Source organism: Coenobita brevimanus, chromosome 1, assembly GCF_032717465.1.
Source record: "Coenobita brevimanus isolate Jiangsu-jjx chromosome 1, ASM3271746v2, whole genome shotgun sequence".
Taxonomy (NCBI): domain Eukaryota; kingdom Metazoa; phylum Arthropoda; class Malacostraca; order Decapoda; family Coenobitidae; genus Coenobita; species Coenobita brevimanus.
In genome coordinates this window covers 36,540,947-36,565,759 of record NC_136954.1, presented here as the reverse complement: position 1 = coordinate 36,565,759, position 24,813 = coordinate 36,540,947, and the positions used below count along the sequence as shown (strand labels likewise).

General features: G+C 45.3%; 2 non-coding genes and 1 pseudogene across 2 annotated transcripts; 2 read left to right on the top strand and 1 right to left on the bottom strand.

Moving 5' to 3' along the window:
• The window catches only part of LOC145394155 (glutamate receptor 1-like), an 804,310-nt pseudogene that overhangs the window by 10,193 nt on the left and 769,304 nt on the right, over window positions 1–24,813 (bottom strand).
• TRNAS-GCU (transfer RNA serine (anticodon GCU)) lies at window positions 8,325–8,395 on the top strand. The gene has a single exon. It is a non-coding gene; the product is annotated as a tRNA-Ser (tRNA).
• On the top strand, window positions 8,409–8,527 carry LOC145389904 (5S ribosomal RNA). Its single transcript, XR_013895545.1, has one exon. It is a non-coding gene; the product is annotated as a 5S ribosomal RNA (ribosomal RNA).

Sequence of the window (24,813 nt, the reverse complement as noted above, 5' to 3'; positions counted from 1 at the left end):
GGTGGGTGGTGCAGGTAGATGGGTGGTGTAGGCAGGTGGGTGGGTGGGTGGGACAGGCAGGGTGGGCCATGTGGATGGGTGGTGTAGGTGGATGGGTTGTGGAGTTGAATGGGTGGTGTAGGTGGGTGGGTAGTGCATGCAGATTACTGATGCAGGAGGGTGGGTGGTGGAAGTGGGTAGGTGGTGCAAGTGGGTGGAAGGGTGGGTGATGCAGGTAGGTGGGTGGTGGACAGTGCAGGTGGGTGATGCAAGTGGGTAGGTGGTGAAAGTGGGTGAGTGGTGCAGGTGGATGCTGGGTGATGCAGGTGGATGGTGGGTAGTGCAGGTGGATGGGTGGTGGTGTAGGTAGATGATGGGTGGTGGAGGTGGGTGGTTGAGTGGGTAGGTGGTTGAGTGGGTAGGTGGACAGGTGGGTGGTTGAGTGGGTAGGTGGACGGGTGGGTGGTTGAGTGGGTAGGTGGACGGGTGGGTGGTGCAGGTGGGTGGGTGGTGCAGGTGGGTGAGTGGGTGAGTGGTGCAGGTGGGTGAGTGGTGCAGGTGGGTGAGTGGTGCAGGTGGGTGGGTGGTCCAGGTGGATGGCGGGTGATGCAGATGTATGGGTGGTGTAGGCAAGTGGGTGGTGCAGGCAGCCTGAGGGGCAGGTGGATGGGTGCTGTAGGTGGATGGGTGTGCTAGGTGGATAGATTGTGCAGGTGGGTGGGTGGTGTACGTTGCTGGATGGTGCAAATGGATGGCTGTTGCAGATGGATGGGTGGTGCAGGTGGGTGGATGGTGCAGGTGGGTGGATGGTGCAGGTGGGTGGATGGTGCAGGTTGGTGGGTGAGTGGGTGGATGGTGCAGGTTGGTGGGTGGGTGGGTGGATGGTGCAGGTTGGTGGGTGGGTGGGTGGGTGGGTGGGTGGTGCAGGCAGATGGGTTGTACTGGCTGGTGGGTGGGACAGGCTGGTGGGTGGGACAGGCAGGTGGGTGGGACAGGCAGGTGTGTGGGGCATGTGGATGGGTGGTGTAGGTGAATGGGTTGTGCACTTGGATGGGTGGTGTAGGTAGATGGCTGATGCAGGTGGAAGTGGGTGGGTGGTGCAGTTGGGTGGAAATGGGTGGGTGGTGCAGGTGGGTGGAAGGGTGGGTAATGCAGGTGGGTGGGTGGTGGGCAATGCAAGTGGGTAATGCAGGTGGGTGGGTGGTGGGCAATGCAAGTGGGTAATGCAGGTGGGTGGGTGGTGGGCAGTGCAGATGGGTAATGCAGGTGGGTGGATGGATGCTGGGGCAAGTAGGTGGGTGGTGCAGGTGGGTGGGTGGGTGGCGCAGGTGGATGCTGGGTGGTGCAGGTGGAAGGTGGGTGGTGCAGGCGGATGGGTGGTGGAGGTGGGTGGGTGGGTGAGTGGTGCAGGTGGGTGATGCAGGTAGATGGGTGATGCAGGTAGATGGGTGGTGCAGGTAGATGGGTGATGCAGGTTGATGTGGGTGGTGCAGGTAGATGGGTGGTGCAGGTAGATGGGTGATGCAGGTTGATGTGGGTGGTGCAGGTAGATGGGTGGTGCAGGTAGATGGGTGATGCAGGTTGATGTGGGTGGTGCAGGTGGATGGGTGGTGCTGGTGGATGGGTGGTGCAGGCGGGTGGATGGGTGGTGCAGGCGGGTGGATGGGTGGTGCAGGCGGGTGGGTGGGTTGTGTAGGTGGATGGGTGGTGTAGGTGGATGGGTGGTGTAGGGGGATAGGTTGTAGTGTAGGTGGGTGGGATGATGGGTGGTGCAGGTGGGTGGTGTTTTTCGGTGGGTAATGCAGGTGGATGGGCGATTAAGGTGGGTAGGTGGTCCAGGTGGGTGGGTGGGTGAATGGTGCAGGTGGTTGGTGGATGGTGGGTGGTTTAGGAAGATGGGTGGTGGTGTAAGTAGATGGGTGGTGGTGCAGGAAGATAGATGGATGGTGGTGCAGTTGGATGGATGGTGGTGCAGGAAGATAGATGGGTGGTGGTGCAGGAAGATAGATGGGTGGTGGTGCAGGAAGATAGATGGGTGGTGGTGCAGGAAGATAGATGGGTGGTGGTGCAGGAAGATAGATGGGTGGTGGTGCAGGAAGATAGATGGGTGGTGGTGCAGGAAGATAGATGGGTGGTGGTGCAGGAAGATAGATGGGTGGTGGTGCAGGAAGATAGATGGGTGGTGGTGCAGGAAGATAGATGGGTGGTGGTGCAGGAAGATAGATGGGTGGTGGTGCAGGAAGATAGATGGGTGGTGGTGCAGGAAGATAGATGGGTGGTGGTGCAGGAAGATAGATGGGTGGTGGTGCAGGAAGATAGATGGATGGTGGTGCAGGAAGATAGATGGATGGTGGTGCAGGAAGATAGATGGATGGTGGTGCAGGAAGATAGATGGATGGTGGTGCAGGAAGATAGATGGATGGTGGTGCAGGAAGATAGATGGATGGTGGTGCAGGAAGATAGATGGGTGGTGGTGCAGTTGGATGGGTGGTGTAGGTGGGTGAGTAGTTCAGGTAGATGGCTGATGCACATGGGTGGGTGGTGCAGGTGGACGGTGGGTGGTGCAGGTGGACGGTGGGTGGTGCAGGTGGATGGTGGAACAGTGGGTGGTGGAGGTGGATGGTGGGTGGCAGAAGTGGATGGTGGGTGGTGCAGATGGATGGTGCATGGTGCATGTGGAGGTGGATGGTGCATGTGGAGGTGGAGCAGTGGAGGTGCAGGCGGTTGAGTGGTGTAGGCGGTTGGGTGGTGTGGATGGATGGGTGGTGGTGGAAGTAGAGTCAATGGGTGGTGCAGGTGGATCGGTGGTGTAGGTGGATGGGTGGTGCAGGTGGATGGGTGGTGTGGATGGATGGGTGGTGTGGATGGATGGGTGGTGTGGATGGATGGGTGGTGTGGATGGATGGGTGGTGGTGGAAGTAGAGTCAATGGGTGGTGCAGGTGGATCGGTGGTGTAGGTGGATGGGTGGTGTAGGTGGATGGGTGGTGTAGGTGGATGGGTGGTGCAGACAGGTGGGTTGGTGGTGGAAGGGGTTGGGTTGTGCAGGTGGGTTGCTGGATATTGAAGTGGGTGGGTGGGTGCGTAGCTTGTGCAAGTGGATGGGTGGGTGGTGGTGCAGGTGGATGGGTGGTGCAAGTGGGTGGGAGGGTGGGAAGTGCAAGTGGATCGTAGGTGGTGCAGGTAGATGGTGAGTGGTGCAAGTGGATGGTAGGTGGTGCAGGTGGATAGTGGGTGATGCAAGTGGATAGCGGGTGATGCAGGTGGATGGTGGGTGGTGCAGGTGGATGGGTGATGGTGCAGGTGGATGGGTGCAGGTGGATGGGTGATGGTGGATGGGTGATGGTGGATGGGTGATGGTGCAGGTGGATGGTGGGTGGGGCAGGTAGGTGGGTGGGGCAGGTAGGTGGGTGGGGCAGGTAGGTGGGTGGTGTAGGTGGATGAGTGTTGTAGGTGAGTGGTGTAGGTAGATGACTGGTGTAAGTGGCTGGGTGGTTTGGATGGATGGGTGTTGCAGATGGGTGGATGGTGCAGATGAGTGGATGGTGAATGTGGATAGGTGGTGTAGGTGGATAAGTGGTGTAGGTGGATAAGTGGTGTAGGTGGACAAGTGGTGTAGGTGGACAGGTGTAGATGGATAGGTGGTGTAGATGGGAGGGTGGTGTAGGTGGATGGAGAGTGGTGTAGGTGGATGGAGAGGATGTAGGTTGATGGAAGGGTGGTGCAGGTGGATGGAAGGGTGGTGTAGGTGGATGGAAGGGTGGTGCAGGTGGATGGAAGGGTGGTGCAGGTGGATGGAAGGGTGGTGCAGGTGGATGGAAGGGTGGTGTAGGGAGATGGAAGTGTGATGCAGGTGGATGGAGAGTGGTGTGGATGGATGGAAGGGTGCTGTAGGTGGACTGAAGGGTGCTCTAGGTGGATGGGAGGGTGGTGTTGGTGGATGGAAGGAAGGAAGGTGTTGGTGGATGGGAGGATGGTGTACAAGGGATGGTGGGTGGCTTGGACGGATGGGTAGCATAGATGGGTGGGTGGCGTGGATTAGTGAGTGGCGTAGGTGGGCAGATGGTGTAGATGGTTTGGTGGGGTAACTTATAAGCTGATGTGAATAAAGAGTACAGCATTATAAAAGAAACGGTAGGATGGCAATAGTACAAAAAATAAATGATTATAATAACAGCCAGAGTTCTATACGGAGGGGAAAAAATGCATAAAGATAAATACCACCCTGGCCAGGCGTTAGGTAGAATGAGACCAGATAATATCCCTATCTACACCTGGACGGGGGGGGGGAGGGGCTACAACCCCCCAAATTCTAAACCTACTGTTAACATAGCAAGGGTTACTGGTGCGGGTCAGTGGTGTAATAAGAAAGTGGTGTCGGTGGGTAGGTGGTGTAGGTGGGTAAGTGGTGTAGGTGGGTTGGTGGTGTAGGTGGGTTGGTGGTGTAGGTGGGTTGGTGGTGTAGGTGGGTTGGTGGTGTAGGTGGGTTGGTGGTGTAGGTGGGTAGGTGGTGTAGGTGGGTAGGTGGTGTAGGTGGGTAGGTGGTGTAGGTGGGTAGGAGGGCGGTATAGGTGGGTGGGTGGTACAGGTGGGTGGTGTAGGTTGGTGGGTGGTGTAGGTGAGAGGGTGGTATAGGTGAGAGGGTGCTTTGGTTGAAAGGATGGTATAGTTGAAAGTGTGGTACAGGTGATAGGGTGGTACAGGTGATAGGGTGGTACAGGTGAGAGGATGGTATACTGTAGGTGAGAGGGTGGTATAGGTGAGAGGGTCGTATAGTTGAAAGGGTGGTACAGGTGATAGGGTGGTACAGGTGATAGGGTGGTACAGTGATAGGGTGGTACAGGTGATAGAGTGGTGTAGGTATATAATTTCTATTGGGTCGGTGATGATTTGAGTGTGAGGGTTAGCAGGCTGGTGGGTGGAGCAGGTGACAGTATGGTGTACCTCGTATCAGCTGAAGTGAATAAACAGGATAACATTATACTGTCATAAGATAAAGGAACAAAGGGAACGTGAGGTATGTATCGATGACAGTTGTCGTGATGACTTACGATGATGATGATGATGATGATGATGAGAGTGATGATGATAGTTGTGGCGATAATTATACAGATTATTTACCTAAGGAGAAATTTTGGACAGTAATATACATACACCTTGGGATTTGTGGCACTGCCAATATGTAGTCGTAGTTATTAATCCAACGTCTTATCCTGGTTGGTATATATTATATATATATATATATATATATATATATATATATATATATATATATATATATATATATATATATATATATATATATATTTAAATACACCCATTCAGAATGTCCCTCTTTTGTGGGAAGCCATTACAAGAAGCTTGGAAAGACTGTTATTATTTTCATTAGTTTCAGTAAAACAACCACAGAAGCACTGAGAAAAAAAAAATCCATACCGGTCCCTTATCAATTCACTTAGGTATCCACAACACTAAGGGACACAAAAGTTAACATACACTCGTGAACATTAGGTCCTAACTCTGTCTCCTTTCTTCAAAACTCATTTTTGTCCACATTAAATAACTGAAAAACGCGTTTAATGTTCCTCTGCTGCTTATTAAGATAAACTGTCAGTCTCCCGTAATTTACAGTCCCAGTTGTAAATTTTTTAATACTCTGGAACATATGACTAATTATATATGAGTGACTATAGCCCTATTATTATAACGTGCAGGGTGAAGGGTATGGAAAAGTCCTAATTGTACTATAACATTTTCTAAGCAACTGGCAAAGACAGAACTTGCGTGACTTCTTAATATCATTATAAGACTGCATTACATAATATGAAATGCAGGCTAATCCAGGGTTGGGGCTTAAGAACGGCTGCCGTAGTCCAAGGCATTTATGGGCATATGACCAGCATCCTCCCCTGTTACATTACATGATTGAAAAGCCTTCTGTCAAGACTGTCACCCTGACTGTAATGGCCTAACTAACCTTAAAAATTATAAGCATCCCATAACTGACTCTCATATATTTGGGCTATGGATACACTCTCACCCACTCAGTTTTCACAATTAGCTAAAACTCATTGCCTTTACCTACCTTGGCTCGGCTGGCGTCCATTTTCGATTTGTAGCAGAATTCAGTGATGGCCACGACCATTGACAATACCAGGCTTCCAGTCAGGATGTAGAAGATGCCTGCTATTTTGCTCAGAGTCAGGGCGCTAACGTGGGTATTCTGTGATAAAGAGAGCGGTCAGTTAGAAAGAGAGAGAGAGAGAGAGAGAGAGAGAGAAGGTGTGTGTGTGTGTGTGTGTGTGTGTGTGTGTGTGTGTGTGTGTGTGTGTGTGTGTACAAAGGAAAACAACACACCTAACGGTACTTTCGAGGCATTTTTGTCACAACGAAGATTATAACTGTGGTAATTACGGTAATATTATGAACTGATGATTAAAAATAAAGTGAGAAGCTGCCCCCACTCAGAAATTCCTCCAGCCGAAACCAGTAAGCAAGACAGAGAGAAGGATCATCATGAAGCATAGAACAAACACGTTCGTCATCATGTGACCTGCAATGCACCAGGAAAACATCGAATGGCGGGTAAAGAAATTGGAGTTGTGAGCAAAAGAGAGTGTGCGAGGGATTGGAAATTAGATGGGCAATAGAGCTGAGGCAGGTAAAGTATAGCCTGTGGAAATGGATGTTGTAGAATTAGTGGTACTGCTGCAATGAAATTAGATTTTAAAATACAATATCCTCCAAGCAAGATTGTTAGAGGGGTATGGAAATGGGTGCAGTAAGCAAGGGAATGGAAAAGAGGATCTAGAAATTTGGTGGACAAAACAAGATTACATTAACTTTTCTTAAATTCTTATTCTGCTTCCAACAAGATCTGATATATTAGTTTCTCTGATAGTGTTTTCCAGAGCACTCGACAGCTTTACACACGTTACTGTACGCAGACATGACCCACAGTCAGTGTCAGTCAGGGATACTGGGAAGAAGGCTACCTGACTATCAGTTTTATGAGGATATCAGGGACGACATTTCTTGGTAAGCCACAATCTTTCCCTGGAATACGACTAGGGGAATACTTGGACACATTAAGGGAAAAAATCAACAACAACAACATGAAGGGAATACTTAGACACATTTGAAGAAAAAACTACCACCACAGAACTACAATCTGAAGTGAGACCCTCCTTGCCTGACAAATCTTCTCTATTACAACAACAACGACCTTTGTAACCATGTTAGAGTCGAACAAATACTGATACAAACAATTTTCATATTTAAATCCTTCCACCTCAGGGAGTACTTTATCGTCTTGTCTTTGCTCCCTCCAGAGTACTTCATTCACCCTAAGAAAAGACCTCTCGTGCTGAACAGGTTAATGTCTTCTGTATCTAACTCCTCCAGTTCTAAAGCTCTATCCTTAGCTGAATAAAATATTGAAGATTGCAAGAACAATGAAAAAATGTCCTTGGAATAGGCGGCTAAATATAACGTTGCAGGAACAATATGAAGGATATGTTGAAAATACTATAATCTACAACAGCAGCAGCTACAATCTTAATACTTCACCACTATTATGTATTATTACTGTACTCTTGCTACATCCACACAACTTTACCCCTTCAATCAAATGACGCATTTTTCTTTATTCTTGTGACCACCAGATTTTATGTAGTTGTCCAACTGGAGGCAGAAAATATAGCCTTCACTAACCCCCTTACTACTACTGGTCTTTCCAGTCTTTCCTAAGGGAGAAGAAATTGCCTATAGATAGCAAGAATATAAGAAAGTCATCATGGTATCTACTGGTTAACCTGTCCCAGTGAAGGGGTCAGAAACTATATTCATTAATGTTCTTCAGTATAAAAAGTACCATAACCAAACTAGAAAGCACTCAGAAGGCAAATACCTCCAGGATCCGGATCCGCCCCGAAACTGAATCGATTCTCTCTTGGCCTATGGTCCAACCTTCCACAAAGTATAATTGAAATTCATTGAGAACTACTTCAAATATCATGTGGATAAACAAACAAAAAATTCATGGATCCCGATGATGATCCGGATCATCACCAAAATCTAATGGATTGCTCCTTGGGCCATACCCTACCCCTCCAAAACTTTCAGCACAACAGTTAATTACTTTTTGGGTGATCCTGCTAACAGTCAGACCAACGCCGACAAAAACTTAATCTTCTTGGTAAACGGCATAAAAGCTGCTGGTGGTAGCGTGAATATAATGAAAAATAGGTCTTCGCACTGAAGGGGTTGAAAGAAGAAGGGAAACGTGAAGTTAAAAGGATTATAATATATATATATATATATATATATATATATATATATATATAAAGTAGCGGTGGTTCAGTGGTAGAATTCTCGCCTGCTATGCGGGAGGCCTGGGTTCGATTCCTGGCCGATGCACAGTATTTTAATGGCCAACGGCCATACCACGTTGAGTACACCGCTTCCCGTCCGATCAGCGAAGTTAAGCAACGTTGGGTCTGGTTAGCACTTGGATGGGTGACCGCCTGGGAACACCAGATGCTGTTGGCATCCCTACGTATCAAGTGGGGTTGTTGGAGGATTAGTGCCCCTCCCTGTAAAACAACTCTAAGCCCTTGGCCACCCCGTTTGGGATACATGGCGTCTGGCAATGAATGAAAATGATATATATATATATATATATATAAACAGTATATGTGTATATATTTATATATATATATATATATATATATATATATATATATATATAAACAGTATATATATATATACAGTATATATATATATATATATATATATATATATACAGGGTGTAACGCGACGTATGACAAAAACTTACACCAATGATCTACCATGTAATTTTGAGTATATTTTGTTCCATAAACATATGCTCTCTGCGACCCCAGTTCAGTACCCAGCATTCTGCAGTTTTGTGTAAAAGCTTCGTCGCTTGCATGTGCCATTGGGTGAGAGCTTGGCAGGGCGACGGGAGACGAGTAATATTAGCTTATACGGTACTATACATGAAAATCCCATATCCTATCAGTACACACGAGTTTTAAGAAGAAACTTTACGTAGACTATTGATTCTTTAACATCGTCATGCATTCATGCAATTCTTTTGCACAAATCGACTGTAATTAAGGATTAAATTCGAATTTTATGGCTTGCAAGGGAGTAGAGAGGGAGGGAGGACAGGCTGGTGTGTTGTTGCCAGTTATGTAATATTTGGTTTGTAGGATGTTGCTACCAGCATTATCATAACACCCACAGCTCATTCAGTGAAAAAACATGATTCTAAATGGAGATTAGCCTCACTGTAAGTCAGGAAGAATATTATTTATCACAATTTTTCTGCTGCAAGTAAACGTGGCGCCCTTGGGTATCTCCACCTGTGTCCCTCTCTGCAGCACTGGCATTACCATCGCAGAACCCGTAAAAAAAAATATACTATCTATCTATCTATCTATAGCCCGACGCCCTAATCCCGCAAAGGGTGGCCACAGACAAAACGCCTCCAAGTCACTCTGTCACCCACCATTTGACTCCCCTCCCCCAACTCACCCCCCCCTCCCTCATATACCTCTCAACTCCATCCCTCCACCTCATCCTCGGTCTACCCCTCCCTCTCCCTCCCTCCACCTCACCTACATACACCCTCTTAGTCAGTCTTTCATTCTCCATCCTCTCCACATGTCCAAACCACCTCAGTGTATTTCTCCCAATCTTTTCAACCACATCCACATCTACCCCACAACGTTCCTTCACTTCTTCATTCGTCAACCTGTCCCTCCACGTCACTCCACATGCTCCTCTCAAGTAACTCATTTCCACTGCTCTCACTCTTGACTTGTTCCCCGCTTGCAAGGTCCACGCCTCGCTTCCATACGTCAGGGTAGGGATCACAATACCATCATGCAGTGACTTCTTAACTTCCATACTCACCTCCCTATTTCTCATCACTGCTTTCAGTGTGCCAACAACCTTCCTTCCCTGATGTACCCTTTCACGTACTTCATCCCCCAAAGTTCCATCCTTACTCATCACACTACCCAAGTACTTGAATGCACTCACATTCTCCATATCCTCACCATCCAACCTCACTGCACACTCTGTGACTTCATTCCTCTCAAACACCATAACTTTACTTTTGTTTACATTAACTTTCAGCTTCCTCCTCCTACACACTGTCCCAAATTCATTCACCAAACCTTGCAACTCCCATTCATCTTCACTCAACAATACTGTATCATCAGCAAACAGCAACACTGGAAGCTTCCAAATCTCACCCTCATTCATTAGGGCCACCCCCACATCTACTGCCCTACCTTGTACCCCCTTTACAACCCCATCCATATATATATTAAACAGCCATGGAGACATTACACACCCCTGTTTCAGTCCCACATTGAGATCAAAGAACTCACTCAGCTCACCATCCACTCGCACCGTAGCCCTAGCTCCCTCGTACATACTCTTCACAGCACTCAACAATTTCCCCTCCACTCCATATATTCTTAATACCTTCCACATACCTTTCCTATCTATTCTGTCATAAGCTTTCTCCAAGTCCATGAAGGCAGCGTACACTTTCCTTCCCTTCTCTACATACTTCTCCACTAAACATCTTAGAACAAATATCTGATCTACACACCCTTTTCCCTTCCTAAATCCCCCTTGTTCTTCTCCAACTAGCTCCTCTATCATATGCCTAACCCTATCAATGAGTATTCTACCATATATTTTACCAGTCACACTAAGAAGGCAAATACCCCTATGGTTACCACATACTTCTCTCTCCCCTTTTCCTTTGTACAGAGGAACAATTATACCTGATTTCCAGTCCTCTGGAACCCTTCCCTCTTCCCAAGCCAATCTACACAACTTCCATATCCACTCCACAACAATCTCACCCCCATACCTAAGCATTTCACCACACACTCCATCAATTCCTGGGGCCTTTCCCAGCTTAATCTTCTTCATCGCTTCCACTACTTCCGACCTACTGATCTCTTCCTCCCTCCTCACATCTCTTCTTCTCCCAGCCATTCCCCAACCACTTATACTCACACTGCTCTCACTCTCTACATTCAACAAATCCTCAAAGTGCTCCTTCCATCTCCTCAATTTCTCTCTCTTCTCCACCAACAATCTATTATTCCTATCTTTCACTCCCCTACTATTTCCCCTTTCACACTGCCTTACTTTCTTTACCTCCTTCCAAAACAATTTCTTACTCTCCCTCCATTTCACACTCAGATTCCTCCCAAACTCTTCATCCACTTTCTTCTTACTCTCCTTCACCAGTCTCTTAACCTCCCTTCTCCTGCTCACATATACCTCTCTCTTCTCTCTCTCATCTCCTCCCCTACCTCTAGTCGCCAACCATTCACCATATGCCTTCTTCTTTTGTTCCACAGCTCGTTTCACCTCATCATTCCACCATGCTGTCCCTTGCACACCCTTGCATCTCCTCCTCACTCCACAAACCGCCTCACACGCTGCGCTTATCTCTTCCGTGAATATCTTACATACGTCTTCCACCCCTTCCATCTGCTCTAGCTCATACCTTCCCAATCTTTCTTCCACTATGCTCTTATACTCTGTCCTCTTCTCACTATCTTGCAATTTCTCCACTCTTCTCACAGGAGCTGCTTCCTCCTGTCTTCCCCTTCGCCTCCTCAACCACTTTCTTTGCAGCTCTACCTTGGCCATCACTAAGTGATGGTCCGAGACTCCATTCCCCCACCCTCTCCACACCCTTGCATCCAACACTTGTCTTCTCATTCGCTCATCCACACACACGTAGTCTATCATTGCCTTTCGTTCAACAAGTTCACCATCCATCCTCCTCATTACTCTCCATGTATACCGGTGGATCATCTTATGACGAAAGTAGGTGTTGGCTATTGCCAACTCCTTACCAGCACAGATGTCCACCAAAGCACTACCATTCCCATCTACTTCAGCTGGCACACCCCACTGACCAACCACTCCATCCACTCGTACATTCCCAACTTTGCCATTCATGTCTCCAATCAACAGCACTCTCTCGCTCCTCTCAAACTTGTCCATACATGCTTCTACTCTCGCCCAAAACTCATCTTTCACTCTTGCCACTCGATCCTCTGTTGGAACATACACACATACAGTCGCCCATGCTTGTATACCTACTTTCATCCTCACCCATACAATCCTTGCACCCACTGTTCCATACTCTCTTATATTCTCCTTCCACTTCTTGCTTATCATCAGACATACTCCCTCTCTTGCCCTCTCATTCTCACTGACTCCCGCACATATACCTACACCGTATTCCCATTCTCTCATCCTTTCACCTTTCCATTTAGTTTCAGTCAATCCACATATATCCACTTTTGCATCCTCAAGCACCTGGACAATCTCTCTCTTTCACTTCATCATTCACTCCTCTCACATTCCACGTTCCTACCCTCAGAATGTCCTTTGTCCGTTCCTTAGTCGTCAACGTATGGTCCGTCCGGGTCCGAGGCGCTTTATTTGCTTTTTTAGTTAGTTCTTTTTACGGGGTGGGGCACTAACCCACCACCAACCCTTTTAGTCGCCTCGCGGAGAACAGTATTTGAAGTGTGTGCCTCCCCTGCAAATGTTCCCATTCAAATGACAGTGGACGCAGGGTTGCCAAGTCCTTATCAATCTCGGTAGTTTAGTCCTGAAAACTTGCTAGAATGTCGCTAGATAATAAACACTGCAAAACATCGCTAGAAAATACGATAAAATCTTTAAAATATCACCTAAAAATGGCAAAAATATCCAGAATGTAGCTAGATATCATGCTGCCTGATGTTACTGCTGCAAGTAGAAGCAAAAAATAGGTCTAGTTGCATAGGCGTTACATTGGCAATCCTGTATCACTGTTCTCACGTCATCATATGAAAAAAATGGTGCCACGTTTACTTGCAGCAGAAAAATTGTAATGAATAATAATATTACTCCTGATTTAAAGTGAGGCTAGTCACTCAGAACAGTAATGTTCTTTCACTGAATGAGCTGTGGGTGTTATGATAATGTTGGTAGCAACATCCTACAAACCAAATATTACACAACTGGCAACAACACACCAGCGTGTCCTCCCCTCCCTCTCTACTCCCTTGCAAGCCATAAAATTCGAATTTAATCCTTAATTACAGTCGATTTGTGCAAAACAATTGCATGAATGCATGACGATGTTAAAGAATCAATAGACTATGTAAAGTTTCTTCTTAAAACTCGTGTGTACTGATAGGATATGGGATTTTCATGTATAGTAAAGTATAAGCTAAAAATACTCGTCTCCCGTCGCCCTGCCAAGCACACCCAATGGCACATGCAAGCGACGAAGCTTTTACACAAAACTGCAGAATGCTGGGCACTGAACTGGGGTCGCAGAGAGCATATGTTTATAGAACAAAATATACTCAAAATTACATGGTAGATCATTGATGTAAGTTTTTGTCATACGTCGCATTACACCCTGTATATATATATATATATATATATATATATATATATATAGGAGCCTCTGTGGTACAGTGGTAGACTGTGCGTTTCGTACACGGGTGGACCAGGGTTCGCGCCCCACCAGGGTAATAAACTTTGAGAGTTTCCACCCGGCCACGTACTGCATTGGCGGACACAAGGGGTGCTGTGGTTGAACCAGTGTCGCTTACTGTAAAGTATACTTGCACCCAGTCGGCTTACGCGGGCCGATTACACTTGGCTCACCGACTACACACACATCCAAAGCCACTCCAACACTACAATTACACTTAGAAGCACTTCTCACCCTACATACAATCTCTACCAGACAGCCTAAGCCACTTGGTAGAGATACATTGGCTGTATCGTCCCGACTTCGGTCGGGATAGGCCGGTCCTGCAGTGGATACTCAAACGGCTGATGATGATGATGATATATGTATATATAAATGTATATATCATCAAGTCAAGAGTGAGAGCAGTGGAAATGAGTTACTTGAGAGGAGCATGTGGAGTGACATGGAGGGACAGGTTGACGAATGAAGAAGTGAAGGAACGTTGTGGGGTAGATGTGGATGTGGTTGAAAAGATTAGGAGAAATACACTGAGGTGGTTTGGACATGTGGAGAGGATGGAGATTGAAAGACTGACTAAGAGGGTGTATGTAGGTGAGGTGGAGGGAGGGAGAGGGAGGGGTAGACCGAGGATGAGGTGGAGGGATGGAGTTGAGAGGTATATGAGGGAGGGGGGGGTGAGTTGGGGGGAGGGGAGTCAAATGGTGGGTGACAGAGTGACTTGGAGGCGTTTTGTCTGCGGCCACCCTTTGCGGGATTAGGGCGTCGGGCTATAGATAGATAGATAGATATATCATCATCATCAGCCGTTTGAATATCCACTGCAGGACCAGTCTATCCCGACCGAAGTCGGGACGATACAGCCAATGTATCTCTACCAAGTGGCTTAGGCTGTCTAGGAGAGATTGTATGTAGGGTGAGAAGTGCTTGTAAGTGTAATTGTAGTGTTGGAGTGGCTTTGGATGTGTGTGTAGTCGGTGAACCAAGTGTAATCGGCCCGCGCAAGCCGACTGGGTGCAAGCATACTTTGTAGTAAGTGACACTGGTTCAACCACAGCACCCCTTGTGTTCGCCAATGCAGTACGTGGCCGGGTGAACACTCCCAAAGTTTATTACCCTGGCGGGGCGCAAACCCTGGCCCACCCGTGTACGAAACACACACTCTACCACTGTACATATATGTATTTATATATGTATATATATATATATATATATATATATATATATATATATAGTATGTATATACTGCATATATATATATATATATATATATATATATATATATATATATATATATATATATGTACAGGGTGTTCCAGAAATATGTGCCGAATATCAGGGGATGTATTCCTGACACATAATTGAATGTAAATTACTAAATGACCATATTGGCAATTCTCAATAGTTTTCGAGTTACAGCACCTCAGAGGTCTGCCAGGAATGTGTTTAAATCCAGGGATTGTACAAAATGTCTGAGACAGATGTGAAATTACTTAACGACCATAAAGTAATACAGCACACAGGAAAGTTGACAAGTTAGTTAGGAATGTGCCGAAAGCTGTAGAATGTACAGTATGTGATAGCCTGTACATAAGTTAGTAATAATCGTAATGATACGTTCGTGTGTGTAGTATCATATAGTGTTATTATCCTTTACGTGGTAACATGCCATAAATGACAAAGGTGTTGTTGGGTGGTTGAGTGGGGATGGTGTATGAGGAAGGAAGGGTGGGGGTGGCGAACCAGCAGGGTTATGTCGAGGGGTAGTGGAAGGACGGGTGTTCACTCACGCAGCAACACCCGTCTACCAGAGATCGAGAGCTGAACGTGTCGATCAATCAGTTTTAGAGAACCACTCGCAAGCACACATGGAGCAATACTGCAATGGTGACTATGCAGATATGCACCTGACACTGGGTGAAGCTAGGGGTAATGCTGCGGCAGCAGTACGGCTGTACAGGGAACGTTATCCGAACCGCAGAGTGCCACACTGGCGAACATTTCTCACAGTTGATCGTCGTATACGTGAGACTGGTACCGTTCATCAACGTGCAATTCCGGGTGACAGAGGACGACCACGGGACATTCACATGGACAACATGGAGGACCGGATACTACAAATGATTGAGGATGATCCTGAAATAAGTACTCGACAGATTGCTCATGCTCTGCAGCTGCCAGTGGTGACAGTGTGGCGGACTCTACAACAACATCATCTACATCCATACCACCATCAGAAAGTACAAGATTTAACTGATGTGGACTATCTTCCAAGGATGCAGTTTTGCCAGTGACTGTTAAGGAGGCATGCTGAAAACTGTCAATTTCCAGCACTTGTGCTATTTACTGATGAGGCAACATTCGGAAGAGATGGCACCATTAATTTGTAGGACTACATATTATTTTTACAAATCATGATAGATAGATAGATAAATAGATAGATAGACAGCCCTCTGCGAGCCTGGGAAAAGGAAATGAGGTTTGCATGTTACACTGAGGAAAGCTGACGACAGCGGCCAGTAAGGAGATGATGCAGTTAGCTGTCAGCAGTCCTCTCGTGAACAAAGACCTGGTGACCACACGCACATATACACACATACTCACACACAGGCTTCTTTAAACTTTCCATCCACGAGGAATACACGTGATACGTCTCCTGTTTCACCAGAATTTAGGAAAGAGAGCTCAGAAGGGGACAAGCGATACTAGAGGCAGGTCGAAGGGGAGAAGGGCTTAGCAACTCAGAGACAGAGAGAGAGAGGGAGCGAGACTCTATATTCCGCTCTGTGTGAGAGACTTGTTAATATTTCCAAGACAAATAAAAATAGTCCCATACTATTCTTTACCTCTCCTGTCACTACATGACAAATGGGAAGCTACTCCAAGATATAAAAACCGCTCGACCACAAGTCTAAAATATATATATAACTCAACTACAACTCAACCACAAAAGAACCACAAAGTATTTTATGACACAAAGTCATTTATGACAAATTTACATAACCGGCATACTTGGTCTGGTGACAACCCACATGTAATGGCTCGACGAGGTCATCAGGTACGATTTGCAATCAATGTATGGGCAGGCATCATTGATGACTATCTGATTGGTCCATACCTTCTACCCCAGCAGCTGAATGGTGCAACATACAGACGTTTTCTTGAGGACACACTACCATTGCTGCTGGAGGATGTGCCCATTGGAATACAGAGAAGGATGTGGTTTCAGCATGATGGTGCTCCGGCCCATTATTGGCATATTACAAGGGATTACTTAAATGATGTGTTTCCTGGACGATGGATTGGGCGAGGCGGCCCAGTGTCATGACCACCTCGGTCTCCTGACATCACTCCCCTGGACTTCTACCTGTGGGGACACATTAAAAGCGAAGTGTACGCTACAGACGTTCCAAACCGTGAGGAATTGTGGCGCCGTGTGGAGGACAGCGTGGCACGTGTACGAAACAATCCTGGGGTCTTGAAACGTGTGCGTCAGTCACTTCTGCGATGGGCTGCAGCGTGCATCGAGCATGGAGGGCAGAATTTTGAACATTTACTGTAAATGTTATTGTCATACTGGAAATACTGTTTTATTTTGTTAATACATCACGTTGTCCTTGGTAAATGTTTCATTTACGAGCAATTCCCGGAGTCAAAAACATTCAAGCAGACCAGTTAGATGCTGTAACTCGAAAACTATTGAGATTTGCTAATATGGTCATTTAGTAATTTACATTCAATTATGTGTCAGGAATACATCCATTGATTTTCAGCACATATTTCTGGAACACCTTGTATATATATATATATATTACAGAGCAACTCTTGCACATCTTTTTGATGCTTTTAAGCCTGAAATCACCCATTTTGATTGATTTCAAACATATGACAATAATTTTCAATGGATACTACTACTACTACTACTGCTAATAATAATAATAATAATTATAATTATAATAATGAAGAGGAAGAAGTATTAATAATCACCAGTACTACTATTACTGCACCAGGAGGAGGGGGGTCTAACCTGCGTATCCTTGCCACATTCGGAGTTATCGAACCACCACTTGTTCTTCAGTCTGAGCAGGTCTCCACTCTCCTTCAGGCTCAGTATTGCCAAATTGAGGCTTTCCCTGTGGACAGCAGGTAAAGGGGATGATTAGAACGTGTATAGAAAGAAAGAGGAAGAGAATGAAAGAAACAATGAGCGAGTGATATGGGGAGGGGATGAAGAAACTGGCAATTAGGAGGGAGGGAGGGAGGGAGGGAGGGAGAGAGAGAGAGAGAGAGAGAGAGAGAGAGAGAGAGAGAGAGGTGGGGTGCAGAGGACGTTTGGTATGTGTGAGCAAGATTTAAAAAAATATATATACCATATAGGCTACCACACCATAAAAAATTTTCAGCAAAAGGACGGAAATTTCCAAGTTAATGTGCTTTATCTACAACTCATCTTCATCCCAGTGCAACATCTTTGTTACATACTTTGCTCTGAAATACTGAAATGTGACTCTTTAGGCTTCATCCAGCTGCTGGCAAACACATGACGCCAATGGTACCCCTTTACCCAGGTCGTGTTTCACGAGCATAATAAGTTCGGCGTCTGATGACTGCACTTGCATTCTGTGCATGGGTGAGATGGGTCTAAGGCATTCCTTATGGGGGCTTAGGTAGGTCTCTCGCCTTAAAAACTTCTGTGTATCAGGGTCCAGATTATGTCCATATTTTCATATCGTTAAAAGGAAGTGTTCATTTTACTCTTCATACCTCCAGACAGCTTCATCCAGCCTAGTAGAGACTTTTTAAGCTGGAGGCGTCAGACATATTCCCCGTTAACCTGTTCTGTATCAGAGATCTTCCCCATGCAAGATAATATTATGTTCCCGTACTGAACGGCTCAAACCTATTTCTGACTGATATTTTCTGTACTCACTTAAGCGGCGAGTGTGGAAGGGTGGCCACGCCGTACCCATTGGAGTTCAGGTTGTGTCCGATCTTCATGGTGTCGCAGGGAAGTTGTTCGTTGATGAAGTCATTCTTGACACTCTCTAGCAGAAAGGCGTACTTGCCCTTTGACGTTCGTACCCGCTCAATGCCTTCCTCGTACGTGGACGTGAACACATGCTTACGCGACGACATGAACTCCCACATTCGACTGTACACACTTACCCTGGAACGCTGAAAAGGGTGAAATAATAAACTAGTGGAGACAACAATATAACACCAACAGCAAGAGCAATACTGAAAAAACATTCTTGAACAGTAAGGTGAAATCGTACGGTGATTGGTACAATACAATATGCTGATCCCCTCACAGTGCGTGGAAGTGAACAGATTCTTGCAGGAAGACAATAATCTTGGAATGCTGAAAAAGAATGCAAATATACAATGGTTGTTTTTATGTGGCCTATACTTAAACGGACAATGAGCTGTTGCGAAAACTTATTAAAAAATAGTCGCTGTCGTTGTCTACGCCACCATCATCATCATGACCACAGCCAGCACCACCACCACCACCATTGCCATCTAATCGAACTGTCCACAAATCGACCCCAAAGCACTGCTGGGACCTCTTTTTCCCCTTCAGTCTGGTACGATTTCATTTAAGTTAAGAAAGACCTCGTACTGAAGAGGTTAATGAAGGCTGTGTTTAACTCTTCCAGTCTGAAATGTCAAAATAAATAAATAAATAAATAAATAAAAATCTGGTGGCGGCAAGAAAAAGGGGAAAGGATGTCAATGATGAACTTGACTCAGATTTTTGTCTTGTTGCAGCTTATTTCATGTAACTCTGTGGCAGAATTAGACAGTACTGTACCCTTCATCCTCTCCATAGCACTTCATGACTAGTATCATATTCTAGTGATACTCTCTTGTTAACACTCAGTATTGAAGTTGGAGAGAAGGCAATTTTAGGCCAAGTTACAGTAGAATAGTGAAAAACTTCACCCCATCAATCTTATGACGTGTTGTTCATTGAATTATCTGTGTAGGATAGTTCATGGGACACAACAAGCAGTTACGACACCGACTACGAAACCACATCAGTGTATTACCAGAGTGGGTGGTATTATGAACACTGTGAATTCTTAACTATCTTTAATTACAATAACCAGAACAGGTCTATATACAGAACCTAAAACTAACAAATGAACACAATACATCACAGAGTAAGCTCATTTATAGCACCTGATGATCAACACAGCATGCTGAAACTCTCAATGTCTTAGTATTATATCCAATGTAACAGTGCTTTCATGTAAGACTGCACTATACTTCTCTAGTGGTCACCAGTAGCCAATCTAAGCACCACACGCTTTTACCACACAGATATGTATCTTATTCATCATGATTTCTTTAACAGTTCACCAAATAAGCCACAAAGTAATAATGAACATCCTGTGGTACATGAGTGAAATACTGAAGCACAAACAACAGGTGACCCAATCAATAACTGGCTGTCTTAACTTGCTAGTAGTTCTTGTCTGTCTGCACTATTGCCGTGGGCACTTTACTACACACTGCCGAACTGCCTCGTGCACTCATTCCCCTTCTAGCACAAATCCGTAATTAATACATTGCACAAACCATAATGGTATCTCCACATATAAGCTTGAGAAAGTATAATGAATTCCACCAATCACAAGTATCAACATATAAATTGAATGAAGAATATATTATAGTACTCAGTTCTGTACCCAAGAATGTACTGCCTACACAGCAAAACAGAATTGTGTACACCATTCATGAACACACACAAAAGCCAACAAACCAGGGATGTCTAAGCATATATATAAGTAAGAACTAAACTCCGCACGTTATACACTCACAGCCACGGGTAGTACTACTCTGGGTTACGTTATTCCGGGTCTAATGGCCAACAACCCTACGTTAAGAGTACATAACACTTACCAATCTTCTGTGCGCATTTGGCTTTACCACACACAACACAATAGTGTGAACCCCCGACCATGTTTTCCTCTTTTAATACCAGGTTCACATGAGGGAAAGCCACTTCATCTCACACCATTTATTGAATATAGGCAACCATAGTTCCACTGTCTTGATCAGTTCATTGCTATATGATCTGACTGAACGTAATTTTATATGTAGCTATGTATCTGATGTGGTTTCACGAGTTTTAAGCAATCATTTTTCAGGTAGAAGAAGTTAAAATGGCAACAGTCGAAGTATGGTCATGGCAAAATGTCTGTTCCTCAAGCATGTACTTTGTTTATGTGCAGAAAACAAACTTTGTCGCCAACGCCACCTGCATTCATTACACAACACTATCATGCTCTGAGGTTCCATTCAGGATTAATGGCCCTTTTAGAGCTTCAGGCATCTGGCAACAGATAGATAAATAGGCTATCATCATATACAAGTCTATGGTCACTGCAGACGACCCTGATTCAGCTCTGTCCTGACTGACAGCTGATGACGTAACAACAATGCTATCCACAATCCCTGAATGACCAGCAAAGCACTACGATTCACCAAGTGACAATACACAGTAATTTGGTGTTTGTGGCGTGACACTTACCATGACACCCAAGCCTCCTCTTGCTACCTTTAGACAACTGGGATTGGCAGAGACTTCGGACCACTTGAGAATAAATGAGCATTCCTAAGTTGAATACTATTGCCAGGAGGTAGCTAGAACACAAACATACCACACTGGACTGAAGGAATTAAACCAACTGGGATTAATACACAAACCAGAAATAACCTGAAACCCTCCCCCCCCATACACACACACAGTCGTCTTCAACAAAACTCGATTCCATAGAAAGAGTAAGTTTGACAGACTCATTTGTAAAGCTTAAACCTCTTTTTTTATTTACCATCAATTAACTAAGTCATAATATATGAAAGAAAAAAAAACATTGGCTTACCTCGAAAAACTTCATGGATGATCCCCCTTGGAGCGTGCCATACTCCACCTCAGTCTGACTGGCCAAATCGTCCACAGAGTTGATGGGGGTGACCAGCCTCTCGACGGTAAGGAAGGCGGCCAGGCTGGCGGTGTACGAGGAGATGATGATTAGCGTGAAGAACCACCACGCACTTCCCACGAGACGACCCGACAGCGATCTGCAAGGTGAGTGGTGATGGAGGTAATATTCTGTGAGAGTAAGAGGTGTGGAAAGAGCTGTGAAGGATGAAAAGTGTGAAAAAGGTGTATGGATGATGAGTATGATGATCAGCATACAGAACCACCACAAACTTCCCATGACACAGCCCGACAGCAATGCGGAAGGACAGGAGTGGTGGATGCACAATTCTGTGAGGGGTAAGGGTACTGTACATTTACACTGAGGCCGGAACAGAACGTATCCAGACGCAAACTCTCCGATCGAGTAGGTCACAATAAACCTGTATGTCTCGCTTCATAGGCCATGCTCTACATAAACTTTTTCTTACTGCCACACGCAATGTAGTTGCCACTGAGAAACGGATTGGTCACAAAGTGAATAAGTGATTTTATTTTATTTTTGTTATACCAACCTACATGATCGGACATTCTACGTCAGCAGAAGTTTTTTTAGTTTATTTTGGCCTCTGTGAAAATGCGCGCTCTAAGAGGTGTGAAGTAATCTATGAGGGAAGGAATGTGTGTTAAAAAGGAGTATAGTTGTTGCTGATGGATGATGATTAACGTAAAGAACTACAATGCATTTCCCATGACACGGCCCGAGAGCGATCTTGAAGGTGAGCAGTGGTGGAGGCGATCTTCTGTGAAGGGGAAAGTTTTGGAGACAGATCTGTGAGGGAATGGCGGTGTCAGAGAGGCCATTTAAGCCAGAGATCGTCTTCTATAATACATTCTTGCCACCTACAATTTTATTAAACTAAAGCGAGGTTTTTCGAAGTGAAGAGGTAAGATACGAGAATTAAAACTTCATTAACCCCATTCCCACAAGAGGTCCTGCCTAAATTGCACAAATCATTTGGTGTCAACATAAAGAATACCAAAGTCACGATATTGGAGGGCTAACCACTTCACGACGGTGGCCTCTTACATTTTACCCCTGCTACCACCAAATAAATGTACAGTATTAGGCTTTCGAGAGATTTTTTCGAATGGTGAGAGTCAGACACAGCCCTCATTCTACTCTTCACTGGCAGACGTGCATCCTATTCCCGAGGTCTAAGTAGCGTCCTTGGCTTCGCAGCACTTTCTGAATGATTTATTCCGCATACTCTTGTTTTACTTTCTTGTACGAGTACGTTATGCAGTGCTGTCTGCTTCTGTCTTCACCTTTATCATTGCTTTTCTGTGTCTGCCCTCCTCTCTTCCTATATCTCCCATCTCTCCCGTCACTTTTTATTACTCTTCTTTCCTTTTCAGGTGGCATTACATTGAGTGACAAGCCAAATGGTTTCCTGTAACTCAGGAAACCATTTACATCAGTGGGTGGTTACTATGTACGAGTACGTTATGCAGTGCTGTCTGCTTCTGTCTTCACCTTTATCATTGCTTTTCTGTGTCTGCCCTCCTCTCTTCCTATATCTCCCATCTCTCCCGTCACTTTTTATTACTCTTCTTTCCTTTTCAGGTGGCATTACATTGAGTGACAAGCCAAATGGTTTCCTGTAACTCAGGAAACCATTTACATCAGTGGGTGGTTACTATGTAACGTGTTCCCTACATGTCAGCAAATGGGTTAACAGGGGGTTAGTGCCCCTCCCCGCAAAACAACTCAAAGACAAATGGCCATCCCTTACGGGATTATGGCGTCTGATTATGGACAGATAGATAGGTCGACGTTATGGGTGCAAAGTATGTTGATCAAGTTACAAAAATAGCAAACAAGAGGAGGGTACGTTGATTCGTGTAGGAAACCTTAGGGAAAGGTGCTGAGAGAGATACCGGACGGGTGAAGAATTTGCGTCCTTAGTTGAAGTAATTTACTGACAACGTAAATTAAATACCAGAAAACAAATGATTGGATTGAAAGGACTGAATCTGTTTCCTTTTCGTAAGTCTTCCAGTCTGAGAGGTTCTTCGTGAGGTGCAGAGAATCATGCAGTGTTGACTCTTTCACTGCAATGACGTGGTGGAATCCGAAGCTGTTTTATTAACCCGCCCCGTCCCGACGACGTATGGGTACGTCACCACGATTTGCATTTGCCAGTCCCGGCGACGTACCAGTACGTCGTGCAATTGCAAGGTCGCTAATTTGCACAATTTTCAATTTTCGCACGTGATTTTTCGTATGTATACACGGGACACCTTCCTCTATTCCTGTACAAGATACCAAGCAAGGACAATGCCTTACACTGCATAACCTCCCCCCGCCCCCCCTCACGACATTGTCTTGGCAAAGGACCTGTTACCAGTGACCTGGCTAGTAAAGTTATTCAGGGCCAGAGTGATTCCCCAATCGATGACAATGTGGAGGACAATGTTTACATAGCATTAGAAGAAGAAACAGCCAGAAATAATGATCAGGTAGTGTGGCAAAAATAGGTCAGGTATGGTGATTAGTTAGTGAGTGAAACAATGCTTATAATGCCTTTATTACTGCTTGAAAACCAATATACTGTCATACTACATATACATTCGTACCAAGTAAATAAATAAGTACCGTTTATGAGTGGATAAAATAGTTACCCTCCCATAGAACTCGTTTTCTTTGGTGCCAGCATGTTAGAAAACCCACTCAGGTAAGGAGGAACTCCTACCTGGAATGGGCACTTTAAACCTCAGGTGAGCGATTTCTCTATGAATTTTCGATGTTTCTCACCAAAAGCGAAGGTTTTAGCCAAAAAAAAAAAAATTCGAAAATACCTCGGGACTGGGGGATGTCGGAGGTGCGGAAAGCCTCGGGACGTGACGGGTTAAAGTAAAAATGGATTTCTAGTACTGGACAAATTAATGGAAACTAAATCAAAACTACTCCAAACCGAAAAGTCTCTCGAGCTGAATATCACTGCTTGGAGATAACAATGAAAAAAGAAATATGTTATCAGGACAGCCTAAAGTATAGAAATAATCTGATTAAAAAAAAATTTCAAAGGTATCTAATCATCCTTTGGCGCCAAACTACGATTTTTGTATTTTATCCCAGCTGCCAACAAGAGAGAGAGAGAGAGAGAGAGAGAGAGAGAGAGAGAGAGCACAGAATAACACACACACACACACACACACACACACACACACACACACACACACACACACACACACACACACACAACACACACACACACACACCATTCTGTCAGTCTGTCCAATACTCAAACATGGAATCACCGGTCATTATAAAAG